Raw genomic sequence first — 25,884 nt, 5'->3', positions numbered from 1 at the left:
CTCATTCTAAAAGGATATCTTTCTCAACCAGGCAAGATATGTGCGTGTGTGTGTGTGTGTGTGTGTGTGTGTGTGTGTATACGTGTACATGTTCAACTGATTAAAATAAGAAGAAGCGACAGAGAGAGAGAATAAGTGTGCATTTATGAGGTAAAAGTTAATTGTTTGCAGGTTTATTTATGTGCTTTCAATTGCTTTAGTTGCTTCCTGAAAGAAGGACAAAATTAAATGACGAACAACTCGGCAAAAAAATCCAATCCTGAATTTCTGGCCCATGGCGGTTTTGCATTAATGAAGAGAGACTCCTAGTGTTCAAGTCTGTTACTGCAATCTGCTGCATCATTAGAAAAAAGCCATCCATCTTGTTGTGGCTGACCCACGGACATGCCCTGCAACTATAACACACTATAGCACTTCAGTCTCTGGTCCGGGGAGACAGGCAGGCACAAGCTTATCCTTCAGCAGCCTCAGAGTGGGAGAGATAGTGAGGGACTAAAGCTCCAGCATCTTATAAAGATATTGCAACAGGAGATGCTGAAGCAAGTCACAGCCTACAACTATATTCCTCACTACAATCCAGAACCCGGACTCATCAGGGCCCAGACCCAGTGCTGACCAGGAAGCAGAACCAGTCCTGACCACAACCCAGCACCAGTACTGGCCACAACCCACATCCAGTACTGGCCACACACCAGAACCAGTCCTGACCACAACCCAGAACCAGTATTAGCTACACACCAGAACCAGTACTGCCTGCTGATTTTGGCTGAATTTGGCAAATAACGTCACCTTGTACAAGCTGAGTATGTAGGCCCCAAGCCTTCAGTGAAGTGGCGTCGAGGCAGCTTTTGTCACAGGCACAGCCATTTCAGTTGTATGTTTTTTTCCAAACTCAGCTTTATAAGATATAATGCACAGGTTTTAGGGCGCTGGATTCTGACCAGATCAGTAAAACAACAGCAGATGTCACAGTTCTCCCACAAGTTCATCCATATTATGGGATGGACCTAATTGAGCTTCTTTACCTCCTCCTCCCACACAATGAAGCACCTGAGGCGAGCTGGCAGTCTGCTACGGTGCTTAACCCTCCAAAACATTCCACCACAACTGATCTGAGGCTCAGTAACTGAGATTTTACAAAACCTGTCTGTCAGACCATAGCACATCTCTAGCAAATACACAATACAACAGATCAAAACAAAGCCCATGGGCTGGGAACTCCTGAGTCAACAGAGGCTTTAATAGTGTTACAACTACCAACTCTACCCCAATAAAAGCCCCCCCCCCCCCTCCCTTCCAACCCTCCTTTGGCTTAGAGGCAGATCAGGTAAGGGGATGAGCAGCTGTCTCTAATAATATCCACGTCTGTAATCCTCTTGCCTTAAGCACTCCTCCTCTCGGTCACACTCACTCTCTCTCTCTCTCCCACTCTCTTTCTTGCTCACTCTTGTTCTCTCGTTCTCTACTATGATGCTTCTTTCTCTGCCTTGTGCCATGATGAGTACAGCACTGGCAGGTAGTCACTCAAAATCGTCCTCTACACTCTCCTTACTTTTTCTTCTTCCTCACTCATTCTCTCTCTCTTCCTTCTCTTCACTCTCTCCTCTCTCTCTGTGGAGCTTCATATGAGCCTCTTACACTCATCCTTCCTCATTACAACCACCTGGACATTCACAGAGACTGATTTACACCGAGTGTGTGTGATTTACATTGAGCGGATTATTTGAAAGGAGTTTTAAATTAGTTTAAATTGTGCATATTTTGCAACTTTTGTCAGTTAAAGCACCACTACAAAAAATAAAAAAAATATATTTCTTCAGACAATTTCAACATCCTTGCCTGAGGAAGTCTTTGCGTGTGTGTGTATGTGTGTGTGTGTGTGTGTGTGTGTGTGTGTGTGTGTGTGTGTGTGTGTGTGTGTGTGGGAACAATATGAACCAAGGAAGTCGCTTTGTCACCAGAGGTACATGCAGTACAGCGATTGAGACAAAATTGAAAACACGTCTGAAATTACACCATCTCTGAAAAAGAACAGAGTAAAACTTCCTCCCAACCCTGCCAACACTTGGCTGTAGGAACACACACACACACACACACACACACACACACACATCTAAAAAACACACACATCCTCCCAAGCAAAGCGGAAATTGTACCCCTCCGAGACAGACACACCCCAAGAAACACCAGAAAGACACACACACAATCAAACCTATTCGGTTGATTGGAACTAAAGGCTAATTCACTTCACAAAAGCTACCTATAAGGTGTACCATTCAGCATTTGTTGGGTGCTGGCTGGATAACTGTGTTAAACCCATTAGTGTGGTGTAAATGAGGTTAACGTGAATGTTATTTCTCACTCCATCCTATCCAGTAGCCCACTGGATAATTTTGAAAATGCTGGTGACGTCAGGTGAGACAGTGCAGAAGTCTGAGTGAGACCACAGGAACATTACTCCTTCCATGTGTCAGATGACTGAGAGATTTTGTTCTCTGTAAAGTACCTTCACACAACGTCAATTAGTAATGGCATCATATCAGTGAGTAAAACTGAATTGAATAGAGAATTTGTCTGTGCATTCATCATTAGTCAGTTTTGAAAAGACATATAACATGATTGTAAGACCAAACAGAAACATTATTCCATCCATGTTTCACATGTATAAGGCATTTTGTTTGTGCATTCAATAATATCAATGGCATTTCCCAAAATAAAACAGCCTATTGCTACCAAGAAGACCTCAACCGCCCGCATCCTACACAGCTCGGAGTCTGCAGTTTGAAAGTGTTCTGAAGAGTTCTACATGTAGCGTATGCATAGCGTGTTTGTGACCAACACATTTTACAGTAATTATTCCAAGGGTGTTACAATAGATGTTCAGAATCATGGCGTTTCCATGGTGATGCCATAGCCAGATGTGTAGGGTTCACAGTCATTTAGCGCTTGTCTAAGCATCCTTCCTCAAGCAGCGAGTGCAACACTTCTCACATTGGGACTATTCTCACAGAGTTTGGCCCTTTTATACAGCTGGCATTTAGGTCGGTCGGACACACACACACACACACACACACACACACACAAACACACACACACACACACACACACACACACACACACACACACACACACACACACACACACACACACACACACACACACACAGACACACACACACACACGCACACACACACAAACACGCATACACAAAACACACATGCATACACAAAAAACACACACACACACACACACACACACACACACACACACACACAAAAAACACACACACACACGCACACACACCTCCATCCCTTACATACACACTCATTCAGTTGGCATCTCAATTGGTCACAACTGGCATCTCAGTTGGTAACACCATCGGTGGAAGGGAGCACTTTTCAGCTTCTTGTTTTTTTTTTTTGTCAGAGTGAAGGCCAGCACACAAAGCTTTGCTGTAGCACATCCTGTTTCGTCTTCGGTGACTGGAGTAATTCTGTGTGTGTGTGTGTGTGTGTGTGTGTGTGTGTGTGTGTGTGTGTGTGTGTGTGTGTGTGTGTGTGTGTGTGTGTGTGTGTGTGTGTGTGTGTGTGTGTCTGTCTGTGTGTGCATGCATGCACTACAACTTCTACTTTACCCACATGCAACACCACATTTCACCAGAACCAGTGTGTGTGTGTGTGTGTGTGTGTGTGTGTGTGTGTGTGTGTGTGTTTGTGTGTATGTGTGTATGTGTGTGTGTGCATGTGTGTGTGTATATGAGTGTGTGTATGTGTGTATGTCAGGACTTGAAATTTACACACACTGTGAATCAGTGTCCTCCTGAAACCTCTGCAGAGCCATTTCCCCTTTTGTAAAAACCCTCCCAGCTAGTTTACAGTAACCCCACTGATCGGCAGAGACCACGTGATGCACACATGACTGATAATAACCCTGGGGTGAGACACTGAGTGGATGATAATGATGATGATGATGATGATGATGATGGTGGTGATGGTTGTGATGATGGTGGTGATAGTTGTGATGATGATGATAGTGGTGGTGATAATGTTGGAGATGATGATGGTGATTATTATTACTATTATTAGTAATAAGTGTGTAAGGATAAGGCGTGTTAACGTCAGCAGGGGCCAGAGGCGTACTTATAGGGTATCTGTGTAGCAACCAGGGCCTGTGATCAGGGTCGATACTCTTTATCACAATGTCTCCTCAGGTCAGGGAGCACAAACACTCATGTCCATACTGATCTGTACTGCACTGTAGGGCTGCTGAATGAATACGTGTATAAATTGTCATCTTAAAGGCATTTTACACACACACACACACCGACACACACACCGACACACACACACACACACACACACACACACACACACACACACACACACACACACACACACACACACACACACACACACACACACACACACACACACACACACACACACAGTGAGGAGCTGCTGTGGTGGGTCAGCAGGGACCCCAGCCTATCAGAGCCAATAGGAAGTGGAGCAGTGGGCACTCCCTGGAGATGTTTCCCCTGTGGCCAGACACCCTGGGCAGGGCCGTAAAGTCAACAGGGAACAATAGGCCCCTTCACCCCCACCCACCCGCTTGTCTCCGTCTCCCTCTCTCTGATAAAGCCACTCTGGACGCCTGTCACATCTCTCTCACGAAACAGAAACTTCTTCAGTTAACTATCTAGCACAAACTACTCACACACCCCACCCTGGAGCTACTACTCACACACCCCACCCTGGAGCTACTACTCACACACCCCATCCTGGAGCTACTACTCACACACCCCACCCTGGAGCTACTTCTCAGACACGTGGCAGGACACGGCGGTTCCAAAGGCAATTCTTAGTTTGTTGCCAGTGTGGGCATGTGTACAGAACGTACAGCATTCCTGATGGACAGATGACATATGGCATCAGTGTGCAGTTGACTGCTCATGCTCACGCGTTACAGAGATCCGCCCTCAAAATGACCATTAAAAAGATCTGTTTGGTTCTGCAAAATCATTCTCTGTTCTTGTATAGAGACAGGGTCAACTCTGGTTCTCGGAGGTTATGCTCGGTTTCTGGGTCTCGTGCAGGAAATCCTCAGATTCAGAACTTGTTCCAACCCATTTGAGAACCACTCAGGTTCACAGGAATTAAGGGGATTGACCCATTTTCCATTCTTCAACAGGAACTTTACAGAACTTTCCATTAACGCAAACAGCTTTTGTGGCAGGCTGATATACTATCAAAACAAACCTAGCAGTATATTATCACAGGGTCTCAGGACACACACAAACACACAGACGCAGACGCAGACGCAGACGCAGACGCAGACGCAGACGCACACACACACACATTATCAGAGGCGTATTGGGAAATCAGGATCAGTGGCAAAGTAACACTGCCAGAGTATCAGCAGAGAAAACAAGGTACAGATTCATCTTTAAACATTTCAGTGTTATCCAAGAAAACTTCATTTTCAATCAAACGATAATTCTTTTTTACAGCGTATAAGCAACAGTGCTGACAACTTCACCACTAGGGATCAGACAAGCTGTCATCTCTTAGCACACACAAAGGTGATCACTCACACAAACACACACACAAACACACACACAGAGACATTCACACACACACACACACACACACACACACACACACACACACACACACACACACACACACACACACACACTCACACACACACTCACACACACATACAGGGACACACACATCAGCCATGTTACAGTAAAAATAACGTATTCCCTTGGCGATAAAGTAGACTAGTTCACAGTTAAAGTGCATTTCTTTCTTCTGTACGTATCATAATATATTGAGAGCATGAGAATGTTCTGCATCATTTGAGTCACATTCAACACACACACACGTCTGACATACACAAAAACGTCAGACACACACATACACAAACACTTGTCTAACACACACACACGTCTCTGGGGTATCTGATGCTTGTTGAGCTCCTGGAACACGACTGCCGAGTGTGTGTGTGCACGAGTGTGTGTGCATAAATGTTTGTATGTTTGTGTGTGTGTGTGTGTAGGGGGGGGGGGCATTTGTGTGTGTGTGTGTGTGTGTGTGTGTGTGTGTGTGTGTGTGTGACTGTGTCGCATCCCTGTGTGCAAGATTGTTTTGTTTCTTTTGTCACTGGATAGAGTGTGTGTCAGATAAAATGATGCAGTTATTCCGTAGTGTGGTTTCCTCTGCACATACTTTCATTCCGGGCAGAGAGTGCATTTTTCTGGAACCTTCCCGTTCACTGCATGCTGTTGGGTTCACTATCACAGTATCACATCAGTTTAGTTTCCCAACTGCTGGAAAAAGGGTGAAGGGCTCAGCAGAGGGGTGAGGTTGTGGCCACAAGATAAAATCACAAGACAGAAATAACACGGCATCAAAATACAATGACATACAGAACTACTACTACACTACTGCTGCCACTGACGTCAGTACAGTGGCCTTTTAGTTTTTATATGAAGGGGGAAGAGAGAAAGACAGAAAGAAAGAAAGAAAGAAAGAAAGAAAGAAAGAAAGAAAGAAAGAAAGAAAGAAAGAAAGAGTTCACTAGTGCAAAAGTATTCTTTAGTTCACAGGTCTAGTATTCTATATCCTAATCTGTGGAAGTTTTTCCCAGTATAAACTGAAATGAAAGACTATAGGACAGGGCGGAAGACATCTGAGTGAATTAGACTAGCTATCTTTTAATTTCTTAGTTATACACAGAAAAAGATTTGTGCTACTGGTTGGGTATTTACCAGTGGCCCAACCTCTCACTGTCACATTCAAGTACTCATAGCCAGCAACCTAGCCCATGTTTTCTAACAAGGTGCCCTACAACCATAGTACTGATACTTAACAACAACAACAACAATAACAAAGCTGCCTTCGTGGAAAGTTAGCACCTTCCCTGTGTTTCATTGAATGAGGCCCACAACACCTCCAGAAGGCCCAAAAGGCATCTGGTGTCCCAGAACCAACCCCTTCCATACTCGCGATGGGTAACGACGCGTGTCAATACAAGGATTAACATTAGAAACACCTCAAGATCCACCTCAAACATATTTCACAGGCATATCTCCGAAGACTCTCTCAATCTTTAACTGGTTTGTTTCAAGGTAACTCCAGTGTATTTTGCCATCCTTTCTCTCTACACAGCTAAAGTCAATAGTCCTTTAAAAACCCAATGTAAAAGCTGTGACCTGTGAAGTTTGTGTTTGTTAAAGCCACCAAAGCCACACTAGGGAGTGTGCAGTCACCTCAGTCTGATGACCCATGACAACACACACACACCTACACACACACTCACACACACACACACACATGAGTGAATCGCCATTTCTGGATGCAGTATGCGTCTTCGACACCTGGTGAGTGTGTTTTTGTTTTTTCACTATGCCCCATTAGCCCTCAGCCCCCCCCCCCCCCCCCCCCCCCCCCCTGCATGGGCACCTCTGAAAGCCTGCCACCACCCCCCACACCTCCTTACTCAATCAGCAGGCCTGGAACCACAGAGCATCACAGGCTGTCTCCATGCCAACAGTTGGATACAAAAACAAGGTGCACTTGCTGGTGTGAGTGACTGGCTGTGTGTTTGTGTGTGTGTGTGTGTGGGTGTGTGTGTGTGTGTGTGTGTGTGTGTGTGTGTGTGTGTGTGCGTGCGTGCGTGCGTGCGTGCGTGTGCGTGTGTGTGTGTGACCCTGGCTGCGTGGGAGCGGACTGAAGAAGACCTAATTACTTAAGAGGACAGAGACGCTACTGAAGCAGCTGGGGAGAGAGAGAGAGAGAGAGAGAGAGAGATCATAGTGTGAGAGAGAGAGAGAGAGAGAGAGAGAGAGAGAGAATACACCAAGAGAGCATGTGAGAGATAGAGAGAGAGAATAGAACGAGACAGGATGGGAGAGTAACTGAACAAAGACAGAGGAGTGGGAGCGAGTGAGAGAAAAGAGTGTATTAGGAGGCAAGTGACAAAGTGATGAGAGCAAGAGAGAGACTAAGAGAATGAGAGAATGAGGAGAGAGGGAGCGAGAGAGAAAAAGGTCATAGAAAGAGCAGAGAGATAGAGTGAGAGAATGAGAGAGATAGGAACACAAAGGAAACGTGCACACAGCCTTCTTTCTCTTCCTGTGCTTTGACAGTGTGGTTAAGGCATAAGGCAAGTAGCATTAGGTGTGTCTTACAGGTACCTGAACATGCATTTAAGATACAACACTGATTAAAATAGTGGTTTAGGCATAAGGCAAGTAACATTAGGTGTGTCTTACAGGTACCTGAACATGCATTTAAGATACAACACTGATTAAAATAGTGGTTTAGGCATAAGGCAAGTAACATTAGGTGTGTCTTACAGGTACCTGAACATGCATTTAAGATACAACACTGGTTAAAATAATACCAGTATGATTATGCTGGTGCCATGGTTGCATAGGAACTGGCTGATGTACAAACATTATGGGATGGATGATTGTTATCGGTCTTTATCTTAAAGAGATGTGCTCTAGGGGTATGATGCATGTACTTGTACGCATAAGCCCACTCAGCATTGTACATGTGGTTGAGCAGGCCAGACTGCCTTTGCTGCCGTTAGCAAACACACAACTTTATACGATTCCTCCTTTAAAGTTACGGGTCATCCTATATAAATAAAGTTTTATTATTATTATTATTATTATTACTATTTTTATCCTCAAGCACTGGTACCCGATGATATTGCATCACAATATCAAATTAAATAATATGTTAATACAAAAGTTGACATGTGTAGAATGAACTGTATTGTACTGTTTTTATTGTATTGTACTGTTGTGTTGTATCTGAACTATGAAAAAAGATTATTCAATCATTATTATGAATGCTGCTATTGCAAAAAATACGCTGAAAGGTCATGCTATTATTTGACGGCCACTGCTAATGTGCACTGTATGACCAAATCCTCCCAGGGCTGGCAAAAATCTCTGGTAGTCCTTCAGGCAGGCATTCTTCAGGTTTTTGTTTCCCAAAAAGAATTAGACAAGCCAAAATAAAAAAGACAATTTCTTACGTCTTCCCCGGTGCTTTACCTCACCAGACTATTAGACATTCCTGAGAAGTAAAAAAAGAGGACTCGAGACATTTGTTGTTGTTTTGAGGCGCTTCAAATAGTTAGGTGTTTATTAAAGGTGGTTTGAGGACTATGCATTACGTGGCACCAAACATTTCACTTTTGAAATTTGAACTAGCAGTTTTTTGTGTGCAAAAGCTGAATACTGTTTCTAAAATAGTTTATCTCATGAAGTCACCTAGGACTTGTCTTTCCTTTTCACACATTACTTTTGTGACTGTAGTAACACATTTGTGTCCAGTGCTTCCTCATACTGTGTGCAGTGACAACAGTGACAATCTGTGAAAATCTCACTTCCTATCCTGTAAAATATAAGTAGGAAACCCTGCCTTGAGCTCTAGGTGTAGTTTTAGGGGTTTTACACAAGGCCAGGCAAAGCAACCTGTAAGGTTCCTATTCTCTTAGAATCTATTATTTATGGAATATAAAGCAGACATGCAGGTGGTGTAAAACACCACTTACCTTTAAGAAGCAAAACAGTCATTTATTTAGCTTTTGTTTCCTCTGCAGCTCTGGTTCTTTCCTCATCCAGTGCTCTATACTCAAGATCCAATTATCCAAAGATCCAAAGATCCAAAGACTCAAATATTCAATGATCCAAAGAGCCAAAGATTCAAAGATTCAATGACCAAAAGCACAGTTCAACAAGATTTTTACACTTTACAGTTCTCCCAATACAAAAACCAAATAAATAATAAATAAATAACCTCACAAACTCAAACCTGTCACAGGAGGTAGACGCAGCGAAGGGTTAAACCCTGCACTCCCTGGAGGGTAGAGTATACAGGGGGGGTGAGTTAGATATGGGTGAATGATTGCGTGAGCTCTCTGGGGGAAGAGGCACAGGAAGGGAGGGGGCACAGCGAATGAAAGAGGGGTCTGACGGAGTTTGATGTTTAACTGAAGGGGGCTGGTGGGGTGGTGGGGAGTTCTGTTTAAGTGTCTAGTGCCTCAGTTGCTAACCTCCTCCTATACGTTCCTAATAATTAACTCCCAAACCCTCTTAAGGGGATCCTACTCACTAATCTCCCCAACAAAAAGGAATTCCACACAGGGGTCAGAGCTAGGGCCCTCTGCAGAGACTGGCCTAAACTTCCACTGAGTCTACTGTCATTAAGACATTAAAGTTATATCATGGTCTCACACACACACACACACACACACACACACACACACACACACGCACGCACGCACACACGCACGCACGCACACAGACACAGACACACACACACACACACACACACACACACAAACACACAGACACACACACACACACGCAGCCAGAGTCACACACACACACACACACACACACACAAACACACAAACACACACACAGACATTCCCTCACCCTCTCTTTCTCTCCTCACAGATACACAAACACACACAATCTCTCTCTTTATGTCTCTCTCTCACACACACAGACACAGACACAGACACACACACACACACACACACACACACACACACACACACACACACACACACACACACACACACGGGAGTGCTAATACATCCGCAGCCAGGCAGGGCTTAAGGTTCACCTTTGCACAAGAAAGATGGCCAAGGCAGTTAGGTTTCAGTCCAACGCCTCCATTGTGAGCATGTTAAAGGGATGAGACTCAACGGAGGTGCCTGCTGCATTGAAAAGTAACCCAACACTGTTCAAAGCAAGTGTCCACATACCACCACTGTGATGACAACTGGGCCTTGAGCAGTGGCAGTGCTGACTTAAGGCCCACTTTGAAGATTAAATACGTCCTTCATATAGCTGGTATGGATTTGTAATGGATTGCCGTGTATTCACTCAGGGAAGTGTAATTTAGTGTATTCAAAGAATCGGTGAAAAAGGGGCATTTGTGCTATGCTAGGGCACTGAGTGAGTGTCATATCCCAGGATTCTGTCATTTAATTTCCACCTGAACCCCTTAAAAATTGGCAGATATGTGTGTTATTATTATGCAAGGGGTGACTGTATGTTGAATGTTGTTGGGTTGTGTGTGGATGTGCTGTGACACACAGTGAGTGGACTAAAACTCAACACATATAGGGCCAGACAGCACAGGAGTGTGGAGAGGAGGCAGATAACACCAGAGAGGAGAGGAGAAGAGAGAACAGGAGAGGAGAGGAGAAATAAGGTGAGGTGAAGAGAAGAGAGAGAACAGGAGAGGTGAGGAGAGGAGAGGATAAGTGAGGAGAGGTAAAGGGAGGAGAGGAGAGTACAGGACAGGAGAGGAGAGGATAAGTGAGGAGAGGTAAAGGGAGGAGAGGAAAGAGCAGGAGAGGTGAGGGAAAAGGAATAGTGTGGAGAGGAGAGGTGAAGAGAGGATGGAACAGGAGATTCGAGGAGAGAAGAGGAGAGGGGAGGTAAAGAGAAGAGAACATTTGGAGAGAGCAGGGGAGAAAAGAGAACAGGAGGAGAGAGGTGGTGAGAGGAGAGGATGAGAGGAGAAGATGAAAGACAAGAGGAGGGCAGAAGAGGAGAGAGGTGGAGAGAGGAGCGGATGAGAGGAGAAGATGAAAGACAAGAGGAGGAGAGCAGAAGAGGAGGAGAGAGGTGGAGAGAGGAGAGGATGAGAGGAGAAGATGAAAGACAAGAGGAGGAGAGCAGAAGAGGAGGAGAGAGGTGGAGAGAGGAGAGGATGAGAGGAGAAGATGAAAGACAAGAGGAGGAGAGCAGAAGAGGAGGAGAGAGGTGGAGAGAGGAGAGGATGAGAGGAGAAGATGAAAGACAAGAGGAGGAGAGCAGAAGAGGAGGAGAGAGGTGGAGAGAGGAGAGAATATGAAGACTAGCTAAGAAGATCCCTTCCTGCTGAGAGCGAAAGGGCCAAACGGCTCTTCCCTTTACTCTCGCTCACACACACATAAAAACCTATAAATACCCACGCACACACTTAAACACACACACACATACACACCCACCCATAACATGGCTAAGACTGTATCTGTCAATCAAGCTGCATTTCAGTGTTTTAAAATAAGAGGAAATTACCCCAGACCTTTTTAATGTCACTCCAACTAATAAACATAACAACCACAGCGCACCTGTGAAACCACTGAGAGAGTGTGCTTTGTCATCCAAGTAAAATGTACTTTTCAAAATACGCTCTTTATATAAATAACTATCAGCTGAATGAATGGTGAGTGTTTGTGATTTTAGGAGACATTTTAACTGTGGTATAGTTGGGTGCAATTTTCCAATCAATTAACTAATCAATCAATCGCTCAGTCAACCTATCAATCACACTTTGCCCATGGCTGACCGTAATAGGGCTGTAATGAGGGGTTGGACATGTCAGTAACTTTTCACTCTTGAAACTGACTTTGGTGTTGCAATGTTGGGTATTGCAATATACATACTGAGAATTTTTATTTCACAACCAGAATTAAAATAGGTACTTGGTACATCTAAATGTTGTAACACACTATTGCAACTCAATTTACACAGGAAGAACACAGCCTCATACAGATCAGTGTACTCTAGGCTAGACCCTAGACAACATATAGCCTCTTATAGATCAGTTTACCCTAAACTACACCCTTGACAACATATAGCCTCTTATAGATCAGTTTACCCTAAACTACACCCTTGACAACATATAGCCTCTTATAGATCAGTTTACCCTAAACTAGACCATAGACAACATATAGCCTCTTATAGATCGGTGTACTCTAAACTAGGTCCAAGAAGCACAGAGCCAAATTGCTCTGTGAGGGAGAGGACAATGCAAATAATCCTCAGGTCATGGGTCCAACCCCCTAGGAACTAACTGATAAACCCATGCTCTTAACACAATCAGCTGTTTCTGATAAAGGGAAATTGGCTTGAGTAAAAAATGCAAATGTTATGCTAGGCTAGGCTAGCCTTTGCGAAAGCACACACGTACACACACACACACACACGTGCATCATAACACAATCACAGATGCAGCGATACAGAGGACACATGCAAACACATTCACTGAAACACACACACAGACACACACACACACCAGAACTAGAGGAACAAACTTGGGCCAAAAGAAGCCTACATCTGCCTAAGAAAGAGAGAGAGAGAAGGAGAGAGAGAGAGAGAGAGAGAGAGAGGGTGGGAGGGTGACTCAGAAAGTCTCCACTACGAGCAGCGGCACAATGCTGAATCAATCATGGCTGACAGAGCTCTGTGTTCACACCAGCAATCCTATTTCACTCTGTAAACATGACCTGTCCCTCTTTCAGGGACACCAGAAGCACTTGTTTTCAGGGGGTGAGCTACCCACTCCCCCCCCAGGATAAATGGAAGCATCACAACTTTCAGTCCTGCCTCGCAACACGAGACACTAACACTACCTCTACACCGCGGAAGACAGCCTCTACCCAGTGTGTTTATCTGGACAGCTGAAGAGCCATTTAACAGATAAAGCCTGATCACTTTCAACCGAGGCAGTAAACTCAAGCTGCCTGATCTTTTCCAATTCTACAGGCCTTTTTGCAGGACTTCTTCCTTTACCCTTCGCTGAGCAAAACCTTCTTAATCTCTCTCCCCCGGCCTGGCAATAGCATTTTTAAAGTTGTGTCGATCAATAACAAATCCGCATGTGGATATGATTCTTACCCGAAGCTCCGCGTTGAACCTGTGAGTCCCCTAGCAAAGCCCCTGAAGCGTCCTCACACAAGGGTCCATAGAGAACGCAGGCAGGTAGGCTAGCTTCCCACACTTGGGACTGATGGCATGCTAGTTTAGAGCACACTGATTACTGAGGACTAAATATGGCTCTGACCAGGCAGAGACCAGGGAGAGAGATAAGAGATGATGTCATAGGAGAGAGGGAGGAGCTGGCTCTAGGGGTCAGGTGTCCAAGCGGAACACAACACAACAGTCTGGACACTGCCGCCTTCAGAACACAACGGAGCAGTCCAGTCACAAGTCCTTATAGAACACAGCACAACAATCCAAACCCTTGAGAATAGAGTACTCCAACCCCTAGACCTTCCAGAACACAACAAAACACAACACAACCCAGTCCACCAGTCCCTTCAGAACATAACACAACACAACCCAGCCCACCAGTCCCTGCACAACAGAGCAGTCAAGTTACACTAGTCCACTCTGGACAAACACAACACAGCCCATAGAACACAGCTAAACACAACAATCCACTCCAGGCACTAGATAATTCACAACACAAGGCAACACTCCAGCGAATAGTCCCAATATAACACTCCAAATGCTGTTGCTTCAGAACACCACCTACTATTTTCTTCAGTAGTTTTTCAGCGAATTAAAAAGGATGCATATCTACAGTCTCATTGCCATGGCGATTCCATATCCCCTATGTGCAAGGAAGTGTAATAAATCACAGACAAAACCCTCCTGACACCCTCATACATACATAAAGTACATAAAGTAAATAAAGTCAGGTACATAAAATATGTGTGCTTTGACAAACGGCCTTGACCTAATGTCCTAATATACATCATAGGAACAAAGCAAACCTTTAGATAACGGTGAGCAAGGAACTGAAACTTGCAGCTGTTGACGTGATGCCATCAAGAGCTTCTTTTGACTGATATAACCTATTTTCTGACTATCCTAAGCACTTATAGTTCCTTCAAAAGTTCATCAATTAGCGCTTCTCCATACAGATATCAAATGTACTTCTGTTGCTGGCCACTTGAGTTATTGTGTGTGGAAATATCAGCTCATAGTTAGCCTTTAGGACAATAGAGTACACTTCAGTTAATAAATCACAAAAATATGTCTCTGTCATTTTGGTTTGTAATGAACAAACAACCTATTCATGTAGCTAGCCGGCTACCAAACCAAAGACAACAACAAACCAAAATATAGTTTATCACATTTTGCACATTTATGTGACGTGTGAGTGTGCACTGCGTCCCTGCAGAGGAGATGATTGACTATGCATGTACTAATGGCAATAGAGATGTCTTTATCCATCGATATGTGTGTGTGTTCTTGCATAGTTTGTTCAACAGTTCACAATTTCCCGTCCACTGCTTCTAATCCCACACCTGATCCGAGCTGTTACTGTCAGTGATCATCTACTACTGCTGAGCAATCTCACTTCACATTTTCTTTGCGGAAAAGCACCAAAGCACCTCTACTTCATTTTATAGCTTTTAAAATGAATATCATAGATACTTTGTACACTACATGTGATACTATATTGTTATACTTCTATTGTTATACTACTACTTATGCTGTCATTCCAGTTCCCTTTTGTTACATTGATTGTTGTTTACATAAGCGAGGTTTGTAAATCCAAAGAGAGTGGACTCTGTCCCAAAGCAAGCAGGTTATTACAGGCCTTGCACTGCAGCAGTGTTTCCAAAACACCTTTAATTACAGCGAGGAGCCAGCAGTATGAAGGGACCCGTAGTGCAGAAGCTGGCCTAATAATTGGGTGATACAGGAGCCTCTCTGTCTGTCACTCGACATGCTTATCCTGAGGTGCCTCCATCCATTACACTTCATACTCCATGCACTCTGGTGGTGTCAGTGGTGTTCTTGTTAAGGTTTCATAATTGGTGTTACACTGCTATTCTATACGTTTTGGGCTATGCTATGTGATGTAATGTGCATGATGTTGTTCTGTGCAGTGTGATGTATGTCACATAATGTTATGCTGTGTTGTGCTGGGCAGTGTGATGAAATGCTCATAATGTAGTTGTGTACCCCACAGTAAATAGTGGGATTATGTCGGCTTTAATGTCGCACATTTAAACAGGCTAAAAGATTCTTAAAGAAACCAATTAGTGCTAAACCTCTTTACCCCAGTCCGTGGCCATGGAGATTTTACAAAATGTTGGTCAGCAAATTAAGTAAGAAAGCCGAAAAATCTCTGTAAATTTATATTAATATCAACACTTTGTTATTATTGGTGATGTCATTGTTGTTGTTTTGATTTTCAGTGTATCCTTTTTTTGTGTGCAATACAATACAACAGACCTCTGCCGGAGGTAAATTATTTAACTGTGTGAATTGTTTGTGAAACAGTGAAAGAAACCGGTAATCTGCCCGTGTCTTTCTTCGCCTGTGCGTTTGCTTGTTTGTTCTTTTGTGTGTTTGTTTGAGGAAAGCAAATTGGCAGGCACTGCCCCCATTACAGTGCCGGGAGCAGGGCAACAGGATTGCTGACACACTGAAGTTATTTGGACACAATAATGTGGGCTATTTAGCTGCTCAAAAATTCACACGCAACAACAGCCAGTAATTCGCTATACTGCATCCAAGTCCCTAGAGATGCCAAAGGCAGTCGAGAAGTACACATGTAGCAGAAAACATTAACCTACCGAGACAGTTTGGTCAAATGTGTCACACGTTGTCTGAAGTATTTCTTTTTGTAACCACTGCCTCAGGTACCACAGTAACAGTGACAGCATGTCACATAACATCCTCTCAGATATCGTTACTTTCTTGCTATTCTGTGACTAGCATATGTCGTCTCACGGCTCTTGTTCGTTGGCTCCCCTTACCTTGAACTTTGGAGCCCTCAAAGTGAGTGATTCCTTTGAAACATATCCGGCATCAATTCGTAACTTAACAGTGACCGTCTTCAATACAGACACAATTAGAGAAAAAAAAGTCGCATTCAGGTGCCGAACTAGGTGGTTGAGTCGAAGCTAGAATAACTTTGAATGGCCACCAGGAGAATGTTCTCAATAACCTGCCGAGAAAGAGCGTCAGCTTGCCTCTGGTTTCTACAGGCAACGTCGCGGTGGGCGGGAGCAATGGCTGCGGCTTCCCACAGAAAGTTGATGGCAGTTTAGAAAAAGGGAGGGGGACAGAACATTTCTCAGCGGGCCTACCCCGAAAGCAGCCAAAACTGTTGGCCACAAGTTTTTTTTGTATCAAGGCTATGGTGAACGCTGTCGCCTGTGTGTCGCCTTTAGCCTACAGCCTTTAAAATTATTTGAGAGAAAGATGATAATCTTTTCTCGCTCCACATTGATTCATCAATTCAACTAAATTGTGTGTGCAGCAAATGTCAAAGTAGAACGAAAATGGATGGCCGAATCTGTCAGTCATAGGCATATTCTGTTACTAAGATTTACAATCTCGCACATTTGTAGGACTAAGTCTACAAATACTAAAATAAATTGTTAGTCTTTTAATGAATTTACGACCAGATAAAACACGTCATTGATATGAGTGGACTACCTCACTTTGGTGGTATCTGTGGAACCCTAGTGGTAAAGGAGAGGAGTGCATATGATGGGCTTAGCAACAGGTGGAGAGCCGGTTATTAGTCACTTCTGAACTGGAGACGCGATGGGACACAATGACTGGATGAGTGGTTGAATGGATTACTTTACTGCCACGACTACTTCATTTTACGAAATAACAATTTTTATATTATAAGACACATTTTTTTTAATTACAAATGATCCGTTATGTGTTTTCATCCCCTGACAAAGCATATTGATGGAAATCCTGTTGTTAAGTCAAGTTCTTGTTTGTTTGTTGTTTTGATGTTGCTTTATAATTTCCTCTGTGCAGAGACAAAAATTCTGGCAAACGCCTGAAGGTCTGATTTTTTTTCTTCTGTCTCCAGTGCTGGAGTTAGATAGATAGGAAGAGAGGGAGAAAAGAGGCTGTGCTCTCTGTCACGCTGAACGGCACTTGAACACGTTTGTCACCGCCGGAGGAGGGGAGACGTGCGGGGAATCCTAACGTTATGCCCAGGGCTCGGCCATGGCACTCCACTGCCAAGAAAAGGAGAGAGGAAACAAGCATGACACAAAGAAGGACATTGCCGTCTTTGTCCCGTTACAACAGCCGTTTTGTAAGTTGAAGCACTTGCGTGGAGAAGAAGCCCTCTCCCGCGGGGAGTTGGCTACTGGCAAACAGAGCTGGCAAAGATCACAGAGAGAGACAAAAGCTAACAGTTATGCGCAAAAATAACTTCGGGGTGACTTATACCTGTTTTTTTTTTCCCCCACTGATATACTTGAAATGTATTTAAGCAATAGTTTATGTCGTTGTCAAAATGGGCTAGCCTCATTTTTTTAAAAAAAACAGAGGAAATATTCATGAAGACGTAGGCTATAGAGATTGTTTCACTGATGACCACCATGGTACACCAAAAAAGACATACCAGTATTCTAACATGGAACTGTGTCTCCGTAGGCTATATTAAACCACCACTAGATGGCACCGTTTTTCTATTTACAGAGCCAGTTGGTATTAAATCGTTGCATAGTATCCAGAATCCGTTAAAAACCTAAGAATTGATTAAGATCCCATAAATAGTTACTTACCAAAGTGCTGGTCCATATCAAATCACGCAATTGACACTTACACTGACTCGATGATATTCAACATGAAAAACATGTAGGAAAACATTCCCAAAATACATAACCATAGATATAACATGGTAATACAACATGGTCAAATTAAATTACGTAATAATAGAGCAATAATCACCTCTGTACTGTTTCCATCAAAACATCTCAGGGTTTTATTCCCTTCATTAAAATGTTTTAAATGGGTCTCTCAGATATCTAAGACATCTTTTGTCAACATAGCAGGCATGTGTGACACTTCAACCATGTTGTTTCAGTCTTTTCTGAACCCACTTTGTCCATTAAAACTGAAAATAACTTTTATTCTAAATCATTGATTTTCTGACAATGCATAAGGGCGTTGTGGAGCTGTATGGGTTGATGAGAAAGCTGTACAGGCAGGAAGTGAATAGGAGATGATAGAGCTAGAGGCAGTTTAATACAGATAGAGCTGGTCTCGTATTAATAGGATTATCTGTATTTCAATTCAGAATTGTGAAGGAAATGAATGAGAGAGAAGCGAGGCATTCACATACATTAGGTCTGCCGTCGGTCTTAAAACATCCTTTTAGCAAGAAGATCTTTGTTAATATTCAGTCCTTCTAGGCAGGGAGAATCCAGTGTGTCTTAATCAGTTCAGAGAATATGTTAGTCAGAGGATGAGTTAAAGGAAAGAGATCCCCACCCCAAGCTGGGAGACATTCAACAGGACAAGGATCAGTCTTTAAAGGTCCCTTAAATAGCTCTGTATGGGCAGGAGAGTGGGGATAAAGAGGCTCCTAATCAGGTAGGAAGGAAATGTAGTCAGAGGGCGAGCGAGTGGGAGAAAGGAGATAACCTCTATCAATTAGCTGCACAGTCGCTACGCTTGGATCATTCTTTTAGTGTCCTGTCACTGGTCTGCTGTAGCAGAGAGCGTGGCACATAATGACTGTCACTCAGATGAATCAAGTAAGGGCATATTTATTTATATAGCACGTTAAAAAATAATAACAGGTGTAGAAGGTTTCTGCTTCAGGTTTCTTCCTCATTTACAGAAAGTCTTCCTTGCCCCTTTCGCCGTTGTGCTCTAAGGGTGTTTCAGGCCTTGGCCTCAAATTTACTGTTTATTTGTTTATTGCACTATATAAATACAATCAATTTGATTTGAATTGAATTGAATTCCAATTCCAATGGTGTGAGCTGCCTGCATGTTTACTGTCAGTTGCGGTTAGCCAGGCCCCCCTCACACACACACACACACACACACACACACACACACACACACACACACACACAACCCCACCCAGGAGAAAATCTGTTATGGGGGATTTGATGAGGTCAGAGCAGCCCTGCCCCCCACCCCCTCTCTGTATACCATCCACCATCATTCATGCTGTCCCACAGGATTACACCTGCAGGCCTCCTGCTTTTCACTACTGCCACAGACAAGCTGACAAGAGGCCTGAGTGAGAACACTACAAGCCAGGGAACATCCGTTTTCCCATGGACTCATTCAGCTGTGAAATATCCAACTTACAATTAAACCAACAATAGATCTCAAACATGTCACTTACTCCACAACCAACCACAACATTAATAATAACTATCACATGCTTGTCTCAATCACACAGACACCATACAAATACCAAAGTGAACATCATAGCTGAGCAGTGGACACAGAGATTATCAAGAGATCAAAAATACAGTTCATAGAGCAAAGAACACAGACTGATACATAGTAGATAATACTGTATATGCATTAAGAGAGGGATGTTATTCTTTCCTCACTCAATTTTTGAAGCATCCATGTCTGTGTGTGCATTCTCACTCTTCGTCTCAGTTGGACCTGTCAATCACTCTCCTCAATGGCCCTTATCCATCTCTCTCCTGCCCACTCATGCGAGCCCTCAGCGGAGAGTGTAATCCCCTGGGGATGCAGGACGGGGCTACAGGAAGTGAAGGACAGAGGAATGAGGAACCGCAGACTCACGGAACACATAAACAAGGTACCGTGTTTCAGCAAGAGGTGTCTCAAATCAGTAGCCCCACTCGTTTCATGATGACATTCTCATCCAGCTGAGGTGTCATCACTGCATCAATAGGATACCCCCCCGACTTCCATTCAATATCAAATTACCATTTTGACAAAAGATTGACACTATGTACGATCGTGGTAGAAATTGAAAAATGTAAGGCTCAATGTACTCATAGTCACTAGTGATATGGTAGTTTGGGAATATGAAATAACAGCTGATGTTTTGGCATATTTTTTTGTTTATTCATATTAGCATATTCAACTACAGAAAACTACAGGTAGGAAGAGGATGAATGACATACAGTGCACACATCATGCTCTCCACACTGTCCAGATCAGCTTCCTTCTGTTCCTGTGAACCCAAACATTCAGTTTAATAATTCAAACATGACCAGTGATTGGTCAACTGGTGTGATGGACACTGGAGATGACCATTGATATGTTAATAGATTTGATGAACACAAGAGGTGGTCACTGGTTGGTTAATAGGCTTGATGCACAAGTGGGCAGAGAGAAAAGGGGAGGGTTTAAAAAATAGAGGAGGGGCATAGCAAATAGACAGAGAACATTTGATCTAAATTTAGCCAATGGCTCCTCTCGGGGCGGAGCTAATCCGCTTTGCGCCAGAATTATCTGGCCTGGGATTAAGCAGATTTACAATCTCTGCAAGACATCTACTCTACACAATGATGTTCCGCCGCAGAACAAACCAACTCAGTCTGATAGGGGGGACTGTGGAGGGTAGGACTACCCAGGATTTTATCACTCAGATCTCATAAGAGATGAGCTTTTAGAGCAATGCCCTATACACTGACAGGCAACCCGTTCCAGTTTATCTGTGGTTAAGAGGGACGTTTTATGATATGCATGGGATGTCAGTGATAACATATAAGGACTAGTCGTCATTAGAGAGAGAGTGCTCAGTGGATTAAGGAAACTGACAGTTTAGACTGATTTGTAGAGCTAGCATAATTGGCCTACTGTGCTAAAGGGGACACAGACATGGTCATTTGCAAGGTCTTACTTGGATAATATGGAAGGAATCAAAATTACGTATGCAAACACAGATCTGCACATATGTAGGCCTACGTACAGAACAGAAGTACAAGCCACACTCGCAATACTCATCTCAATAGACCCACCTAAACCTACACACAACACCCACAATGATGCCCCCCCCCCCCCCCCCACCCCACCCACCTTAGGTGTTTCCTGTTGCCAGAGCTGGCGTGTGTGCTGTAATCTGGCCTGGACTCTACCACTAGGCCAGTGAGTGGCAGGCGTGGGGGGGTCTAGTGGGGATGAGGGGAGGGATCGTGAGGTCGCCCTGTAATCCTGTGGTGTGCAGAGCCGACTGCTGCTAAGGTGACATGTAGGGCTTTCCTTCTGAAACAACCTTTACGTGGATCCTTACCTCTCCTCAACCACTTTTTCACTCATTCTAGCAAACTCACACACCAGCCTGTGCTAGGGGGAATGCCAGATCTGGTAAGCACTTTATCTACTAATTCATGTGTTGGTTTTAAAGAGTCAATCTATTACTCTTCGGCCATTTCTGTGTTACCTAGTTATCTAAAGTCTCCTATGACCAAAAACTATGGTAGCCAAGTCTCCATTTGCTCATCTTGATATTATATTGTAGCCCCATCCTGTTGATAGTTTGCACTGACTTGATGAAAAGCATAGCTTAGGACTTACCTTGCTCCAATTAGTTTTACTCTGTTGACATTCTCTTTTAAATTGAGAACGTTCTCAGAATGTGTTTGTGTGATATTTCACATGAGGTAATTCTTTAGATTTTTGATTTCCAGTTGAGACTCCTTGTGCCCTTCCTGTCACAACAGGTAGCAACCTACAGCTCAGTTCCCTGTCTTTGACTATGGAGTTAGGTTGGCAAAAACAATTTCATCTTTTATTGACTGAGCCAAAAACATCACTTTGTTGTTTGACAAGCCTGCCAGCTGCTGACAGATTCTTTTCAAAAAAGTCAAATCTCACTCTCTGCGGGGAGAGTTTTTCTCCATCCCACTGACGCTCCTCTCCTACCCCGCTGGACCTCTCCAAGGTCACTCAGACAGAGGGGAGAAGGGCTTAAGAGACTACAGTGTGTCAAAACCCATCAAAGGGCACTTTGGCAAACACTGCTAAGGGTGGCATCAAAGGATGGCATCGTAGGTAGGTACCCCATTCTGGGGTTGGTTCAGTGGCACGCTGAAACCAACATGCCCTTCAAGGGTGCCCTCTAGCAATTGGTCTTCTCCCTATGACATCACACCATTCTGTCCAATGGCGTGTGCACTTTCTCCCATCAACAGGGAAGTGATGGGACATCATATTTTGCCATCCTTATACATTTTATTGTCCCTTTCCTTGACAATTCATGGCTGTCGAGCAAGACATTTCTCTTCAGTGACTTAAACCTCGTCAGTCAGTCCGTTTTTCAACAGGCATCTCTGCCATGCTCAGTCTGGATAATGTGCAATGCAAGATTTCATTTTGTAAGACCTATTTTGTCAGCAAAAATGTTGTATATTAGGATAAAGAAAATGTAACTGGTGATCAGCAAGAACCCTTTTGTACATTGTGAGCGGGCCATGCATTTAAATTTAGCTCACCTTATGCTTCCTAAATGTAAATAAACATTATTTATTTATTTGAAGCCAAAGCTTTATTCATTATTACATAATTTGTTCTGTCAGGTCCTATTTTTATTTCAGGCAGTTTTGAAGAACGAAATAATCAGACAAGCCAAGGACAGAGTCGAGGTTATATAATCCCCAGCTGGTGCGGTGAGCAGGAAAATGGGAATAGAAAACAGAACAGAGAGAAAGAGAGAGAGAGAAAGAGAGAGAGAGAAACAGACAGACGGGCTTATTTATGTATGAGTGACGGAATGGTTTGAAAAAAAAGAAGATTAAAAATAAAGCCATTAGTCTGCATCAAGAGAATCCACATTTTAACAGAAACCTTTAAAACTGCAAGAAATGTGGGAATTGTGGGAATGTTGTGCTGGGTCAAGGGGCCTTCTAATACACCCAGAAAAGCACAAGAGACAAGAACTTCAAACACATCCCCCAATGTCTTATTTGTTACCACTTTGGGAGTGTGCAAACCTGACTTGCCTTCAATCACATCTGCTGCGCTTTCAACTCAACCTCTGTCTTGATATCTTTTGCCTATTGCTGCTCGAATTGAGACATCATATCTGTGATCTAGCAGTCACTTTACTCTCCCCAAATCTCCATTAAACGGTCAGACGAGTCATCATCGCCCGTGGCAACGCCTCGCTGCGTTCTGTCTGCGCTGAGAAGTGAGAGTAAGATCTTAAGCTGATTAGTGTGTTTCGACCACACATTTTCTGGGCAAAACCACCCAATTAACCTCTCCAGATAAACCAAGCGCTTGATTGATAAGGCGTAGATTCTGTGCGTGGATAAACCCAATGGTGGTATTATGATTGTGTCAATTTGATCCCTAATGTTGTGTTCTTAACATGGTTACACGTGTTGTGCTTGCGGTCAGAATTGAACTGGCCTGACATAAATGTTAATAATGCTTTTTATAAACATTTTATTTTGATATAGTTTAAATTTAAACCTTTCTAAAAATGCAAATAATTGTCTTTATGACTTTATGTTGTAACAGTTACATATCATTTCTATTTAATAAGCCTCTTTTTAATGGTTTTATTCAAAATTCACAAAATATACCTCTAACATCTCAGGATTATTAGTGTGGTGTGTATTGAACAATGTATTTAAGAATTAACAACACACATTTAAACTATTCATTAAAAATATGTAATAAAATGAACAACATAATAACAGGTGTCTTCGGTCAAAAATGACAGGTGTGATTTATAACGAAAATACACACCCATTCATATTAACAACCAGCTGACATTAAAAGTAACATCTTATAACTAAACCGTTCATTTCCACTCAAATTGGATGTATAAATATATCAATGAAAAAACTTTTAAAAATGTATTCTATCCATTCAAGTAGGTATGGTGAAGGATATTATGCATCCTTGTGAGTTTAAGACTGAAGTTTCTAAACAGTAACTTCTGTACGTTTTTGACCGGAACCCAGCATGAGGGTTAGCACGCAATGGTTGCGTGTCGCTCTACTTCAGCACAGATTATGTGACCCTCAGACCTCAGACAACCTCATCCCTCGCTGTAGTTCACGCCCCTTTAACATGTGTCTGTCGTGTGTTAATGTGCTTTCTTCACATTCAAGCTGTGTTATGATACTGAAAGTAATTTAATTGAAAATGAATTACACTGCAGCTCTTATCTGCATTGATAGCTGGCTCTGCTAGCCCTTCTCAGGCGCCTTTTTATGAGCATTGATAGCTGGCTCTAATAACCCTTCTCAGATGCCTTTTCATTAGCCTTGATAGCTGTCTCTGCTAACCCTTTTCAGCAGCCTTTTTATAAGCATTGATAGCTGGCTCTGCTTACCCTTCTCAGATGCATTTGTATTAGCATTTGCCGGTAATTATGTCTGTCTGTTTGACCAGTCTGACCAGCCTTAATGGCATACCTATCCTCAAATGCCCTTCTGACAGTCTGCCACCACACACAACGTAGCCACCCCTTGCTGTGTGTGCCTAATGGAGAATGCCAGGACTCCGGTTAACCCCATCAGCGTCGCCATGACAACGGGGTTAAGAGGGGAGAGTCGTCTTGGTGGCATAAGTGATAGAGAGAGATGTGCTGAACGCAGAGCATGCCTTAATGCTTTTCACCTATAGCACAGTGTTGCCATCACGCCTGACAGCTATTTCCATTAACATTTCTTTCTCGCTGCCTTCAGCCTTGGTACCAGCTGAGCTGTCAAAGAAAATTGTGTCTGTAAAGACTTACTTTGGCCAGTCATACACAAACGCACACACACACACACACACACACACACACACACAAGGGGGACCCTGATGATGGAAGATTGGTGTTGTTGTACTGAAAAGCATCATGATTTCCCAAATCTAATATAATAAGAAGAGTAAGAGAATGCATAGACATGGAGAGATTTTTCCTTCAGTTCTGAATACCATAATTGGTGTTATTTTAAAAGCTCTTTCAGCAATGTTTACAGTCCTCATAAGTCATTTCAGCTTCTCTTTCTCAGGCTTGTTCTCTCGTTTGCTCCCTGCTCCCCCTTTCTCTCCTCCTTCCTGGATGTGGAAAACGTGCAGGCCTAATAATCTGAGCTATGTGCTGCAGACTAAATTTGCCAGGCCTGGGAATGAAGGCTGTGTGTGCTTCCCACTCCCCTTTTCCATGTTTGCGCCTCAAACACACACACGTTCCCCTCGGTGGCACCGCTGATTGGCGGGGGTGTGGGGGGGGGGGGGTTTCCCAGGGAAACGACTCCACTGTTCACCAAACTTTGCCACAGAGGATCAAAATGGCATCCTCTGACGGGCAGCAGCGGCACGAGAGAGAGAGGGAGGGAGAGAGA

The sequence above is a fragment of the Sprattus sprattus genome (genome assembly GCF_963457725.1).
Source record: "Sprattus sprattus genome assembly, chromosome: 6".
NCBI lineage: Eukaryota > Metazoa > Chordata > Actinopteri > Clupeiformes > Clupeidae > Sprattus > Sprattus sprattus.
Note: the sequence above shows the minus strand (reverse complement) of the source record.